Genomic DNA, 5,705 nt, shown 5'->3' on the forward strand with positions numbered 1-5,705 from the left:
TTGTATTCAATTTCCAAGCACCGTGACTTCTCCACTCCCGCTGACGACGTAGGGAGGCTGTGCATATGTGTGCTATGTGATCTGAAAAAGCGACGGGCCATTACTCCGCATCGAGGATCGCGGACTCGAGAGGACGTGTTATGTAAATTCGATCAAGGCGACTTGCAGAGTGGCTTGTAACATATGTATAGCCGCGTCTGTCACCATGCATCGTCTCCCACGTATCGATTAGATTCATATCCTGTAGCAGTTGCCGGAGCTCCTGGCATGAATGATAGCGTGGATGCTAATCCTTTGGTTCGAGCACGCACCTGAAGTCACCTCCAAATATGATATGTGCGTAGCGGTCTACGAATAATGGCGCAATCTGCTCTGCTTAAAATCTGGATCGGTCGCGCCTTCTGTCGGACTCCGACGGTGCGTGGATGTTAACGACCCGTACTCGAAGCGCTGAGTGCCGGCCCCGCGCTGACGGCAGGTTCACCATATCCTCGGCTACTATACCCTCCCGTTGAAGTATCGCTGTTCCGCTGCCGCAGGCTATACCCTCCCGTTGAAGTATCGCTGTTTCGCTGCCGCAGTCTATAATGAGTGTAATGTATGAATCGCACTCATAGAGATCAGGAAAGCTTTCGACAAATACTTCATGCAGTAGAATGATATCGACATCGGACACATGCAGAATGTCTTGTAACAGTTGCAATCTGACCGGCGTTCTAGTTGTATTAATGTTAATGGAGGCTGCTCGAGATGCCTCCCGCTGTTGCTCAGTGCGTAAAGCTCACATGAATGCTTATGTTAACTTGTGCGCTGCTGCCCGGCGACCTAGTGTCTGTGCAGACGTCTGCGTCTTCTGCATGGCTAACATACAGTGGACGCTGAACCTGCAGTTGATGGCTGCATTGTCGATCTGTGGATCAGTATCGAATTCATCGTCCCAGTTCCCTTGCTGAATGTCCATCTCTTGTCGTGTCTCCCCCGCCGGGCTCACCGAAGGCAAGTTGTTGCTGCGGTGGACGGATGGACTCCTACCGGTGGATCTGTCTGATTGCTAAGAGTTCTATTTCGTGTGATTCGCGTCGTACTGCTGCGAGGGAGGAAGAACCTCCCACTGCGCATCCGGATTCACTGTGTCGTCGTTGTACGCAATTGCGTCTGCGGTTGAGTATATTGAGCAGGTATCGAACGGCGCTAGCCGTCGTTTAACGTGGCGCTTCGGCGATCGTTGTTTGCGCGTGTACGACTTCGTGTCCGAGTATGGAAGTGACGCCCAGAGCCCACGAACGAAAGCAGCTGTCGGCACTACAATGGCATCAATTTCCATCCCTCCTATCGATCCTTTCCTGTCAGTCAACGGCGTCGCCGGCGCCGTCAGCGCGGTGGCCGGAGTGTTCGTTCAGAGGTGGCGGAGTCTGTTGAAGGCGGTTGCCGTAAACTGTCAAGATAGTGGAGTTGGTCATTCTTGGGTATGGGATCTGTTCGAAGCGTGACGACATACTCTATGTGATCAAAAGCATCCGGACACCTGGCTGAAAATGACTTAAAAGTTCGTGGCGCCCTCCATCGGCAATACTGGGATTCAGTATGGTGTTGGCACTCCCTTAGCCTTGATGACAACTTTCACTCAGGCTTCGGGAATGGCCGCCCATTATTCATGGAGTGCTGCACTGAAGAGAGGTATCAATGTCGGTCGGTGTGGCCTGGCACGAAGTCGGCGTTCCAAAACATCCCAAAGGCGTTCTATAAGATTCAGGCTAGGACTCTGTGCAGGCCAGTCCATTAAAAGGTTGTTATTGTCGTGTAGCCACTCCGCTACAGGCCGTGCATTATGAACATGTGCTCGATCGTGTTGAAGGATGCAATCGCCATCCCCGAATTGCTCTTCAACAATGGGAAGCAAGAAGCTGTTTAAAACATCAATCTAGGCCTGTGCTATGATAGCGCACGCAAACCCACAAGGGGTGCAAGCCCCCTCCTTGAAAATCACTACAATTCCATAACACCGCCGCCTCCGAATTTTACTGTTGGCACTACACACGCTGGCAGATGACGTTCACCGGGCATTCGCCATACCCACACCCTGCCATCTGATTGCCACATTGTATACCGTGATTCGTCTCTCTATACAACGTTTTTCCACTGTTCAATCGTCCAATGTTTACGCTCCTCACACCAAGCGAGGCAAGGTTTGGCATTTACCGGCGTGATGTGTAGCTTATGAGCAGCCGCTCAACCAAGAATTTAAATTTTTATCACCTCCCGCCCAACTATCATAGTACTTGCAGTGGATCCTGATGCAATTCGGAATTCCTGTGTGATATTCTGGGTAGATGTCTGCCTATTATACACTACGACCCTCTCCAAGTGTCGGCGGTCTCTGTCAGTCAGCAGACGAGGTCGGCCTGTACTCTTTTGTGCTGTACGTGTTTCTTCACGTTTCCACTTCACTATCACATCGGAAATAGTGGACCTATGGATATTTAGGAGCTCGTGTACAGACGTATGACAAGTGTCACCCACTCACCTGACCACGTTTGAAGTCCGTGAGTTCCGCGGAGCGCCCCATTCTGCTCTCCCACGATGCCTAGTGACTACTGAGGTCGCTGATATGGAGAACCTAGCAGTAGGTGGCATCACGATGCACCTAATATGAGAAACGTATGTTTTTGGGGGTGTCCGGATATTTTTGATCACATAGTGTACTTTAGTGTCTACATCCATCGATGAACAAATATGAGGCTACATGTTGCGTCAGTCCTACTCTGATCTGTCGCACTCCACTGAGAACTGGGTAGGTCGTGAAGTTTCGACCAATTTTCGTCCACGTGGCTAAGTTCTCTTCCATATGGGTGTACGGCATCAATCACCAAGCAGACAGAAGCTCGAAGGGAAGTTCCAAGGTGCGTACGCTTCACAATCCCAGTCCAGCATGATCAGTAGTTATCTCTCCGACATGTCCGCCGGTGTGAAGGAATTTGAGCCAGTGTTTAGCACCTCGAATGATTTTGTCGCTCACTACATCAAAAATGGTTCAAATGGCTCTGAGCACTATGGGACTCAACTGCACAGGTCATAAGTCCCCTAGAACTTAGAACTACTTAAACCTAACTAACCTAAGGACATCACACACATCAATGCCCGAGGTAGGATTCGAACCTGCGACCGTAGCAGTTGCGCGGTTCCTTTGGTTAGTTAGGTTTAAGTAGTTCTAAGTTCTAGGGGACTGATGACCATAGATGTTAAGTCCCATAGTGCTCAGAGCCATTTGAACCAACTTCGGCCGGCATATGTCGGCAACCATGTGTCTACATGCTGTACTCCTACATCCATGACGTATATTCCAGCATGGGTGAGACATTTTAGTAGAAGTCACTTGCTCGGTATTGGCGAATCACTATGATACTGCAATGCCAGTGTTGTTGTGAATTACGATCCAATGTTCCTTCGGACACGCATGGAACTCTACATCGCAATTCAGAACAACACAGGCACTGCAGTATCGTACGCAGTATAGTGTCGGACTTCTTTGTGGGGATATAGAAAGATGGAATCGAAGTGCTCTCCTGCCATCCACAGTTTTAAAGGCCGCGGGTGTGGAAGAATAGCGAGGTGTTTCACATGAGAATTGTTGCATGATTCGCTGCTGATTCTTCGTAAGAAACTTATTTTTCTCAAGTAATGTGATTATGTTCGAGCTTATAATCTATTATATGACACTATTGGAGAAAATAGAAATCCTTAGTTGTCGATTTATTTGAGATAAAAGGTAGGCAAGCGGTCACAGCCCTTCGTGAGATCAACGTCCACAGCAGCACAGCTGCACCTTACCTTCTGATCACCACCAATTAGACCATTAGAACTGTTCGAGAGAAAACGGAACCCCGAAACAACCAAAAAGAGGAAAAGGAGGTCGTCGAAGGAATACACCGTGGGGTATCCATTCAAAGTCTTCTTCCGTCATATATTCTGGATTTTAATTCAATCAATAGAGCTCCGTCTCCTATTTTGGAATGAGTCCCTCTTTTTACATTCGTCTGCAGTACCATTACATACCCGCGTTTGTCTTGAACGTGACTGTCTTTTCTTTTTAAAAAATCCCAGCGCACACGCCGTCCGCGAGGAAATCTGTCAATTTTGCCAGTACTTGAATGGTGATTTAAAATTGTGTCCAGCAGAGAAATAAGAAAAGAAACAATAGAAAGTAACACTACAGAGAGACGCGTAAGCCGGCCGAAGTGGCCGAGCAATTCTAGGCCTGCCGGCGCGGTAGCTCAGCGTGTTCGGTCAGAGAGTTTAGTTACCCTCTGTGATAAAATAACTGAGTGAACGAACAACCTGAACGGGTGTCATCGGACGTCACCGTCCGCTACAGACAAATTCAACGAACACTATAGAACAAAACGAGAGAAAAAAAAACAAACAGCCGGCATGGTAGCTCAGCGTGTTCGGTTAGAGAGTTAGCTGCCCTCTGTAATAAAAGAACTGAGTTAATCGATCAACAACGAACTTAAACGGATGTCTTACGACGTCCGCCCTGAGCAGGTGCAACGAACGAAAGTGAACAAAACGAGATAAACAAAAAGGCGCTACAGTCTGTAAACGCGCGTCCGCTTCGATCGCAGGTTCGAATCCTGCCAAGGGGCATGGATGTGTGTGATGTCCTTAGTTTAGTTAGGTTTAAGTAGTTCTAAGTTCTAGGCGACTGATGACGTAAATGCAATGCCTAAAATAATAAGTCATGGGAATTTCAGAAGGAGAGTGGAAGAAAAAAAAAATGTTGGACGCCAAATATCGTCCCAGAAACTATCAATACCGATAGAATAGCGCCTATTCCCATTTACAGCACATAACATCGAGACAGATGCATATGCATATTAAGCTCCTCCCATTGATCAATTACACGATTCTACTTCTACGGTAGAATATTTGTGCAGTTATACCGATTTACCCACAGTCGCCACGCCTAGCGCAGACGCTGCTTGAAATTGTACTGCGGTGCTGCCATCTGCTGGAGAATGCCTAAGCCACGCCCAGATCGTAAACAATGTTTGCAGCTACGCCTGTCATAATCCTTGACAATTTGCGTAGAACAAGAGATTCAACAGCTATAAGAAACAAGTACACTCAATTTTCATGTCAAAATATATGTTTGGTTGCAGCAAAAGAGCTTTTGTCTGAAATGAAATGAACTTTTGACATGCACCTCTAAAATTTTATCCGGAACCAAAAATATATATCTCCTACACACAAACTTGAAGTATAGAGTGTATCAATGAAATAAAAAATTTTCGGATTATTCCGAAGGCACCGGAGGGATTCGAACCCTCGATCTCCTGTTTACTAGACAGGCGCTTTAACCAACTAAGCCACGGCGCCGGACGGGTGTTCTGTGCTATACCACCGTTCATACGACGGAGCACAAACGTTTTAATTCCTACGTGAAGATTTGTTGGTTATAGTACAAAATTTGTTATTTTCCTTTGCGTTTATTTCAGGAACTCCATTCTTTGCGTCACAAATCAATATTGAACTGCATTTTTTCGGCCACTAGTAGAGAAGGCCACCACTAGAAGTGACGTAGCGGTACGATGATTCTGCAGTGTCTAATGTTTATTTGCTGTTTATGTTTTGAGTGTTATCCTGTCCTTGCTTCACATCAGCGTGCATCAATGCCATGATACATCACTGAAAAGTTTCATACAGTA

The 5,705-nt window shown here is 47.0% G+C and overlaps 1 non-coding gene across 1 annotated transcript; it reads right to left on the bottom strand.

Annotated features, from left to right (window-relative positions):
• Positions 1-5,302: 5,302 nt before the first annotated feature.
• On the bottom strand, positions 5,303-5,376 carry Trnat-agu (transfer RNA threonine (anticodon AGU)). The gene has a single exon. It is a non-coding gene; the product is annotated as a tRNA-Thr (tRNA).
• Between the last annotated feature and the right edge of the window lie 329 nt (positions 5,377-5,705).

This window comes from Schistocerca gregaria, chromosome 1 (assembly GCF_023897955.1).
Source record: "Schistocerca gregaria isolate iqSchGreg1 chromosome 1, iqSchGreg1.2, whole genome shotgun sequence".
NCBI lineage: Eukaryota > Metazoa > Arthropoda > Insecta > Orthoptera > Acrididae > Schistocerca > Schistocerca gregaria.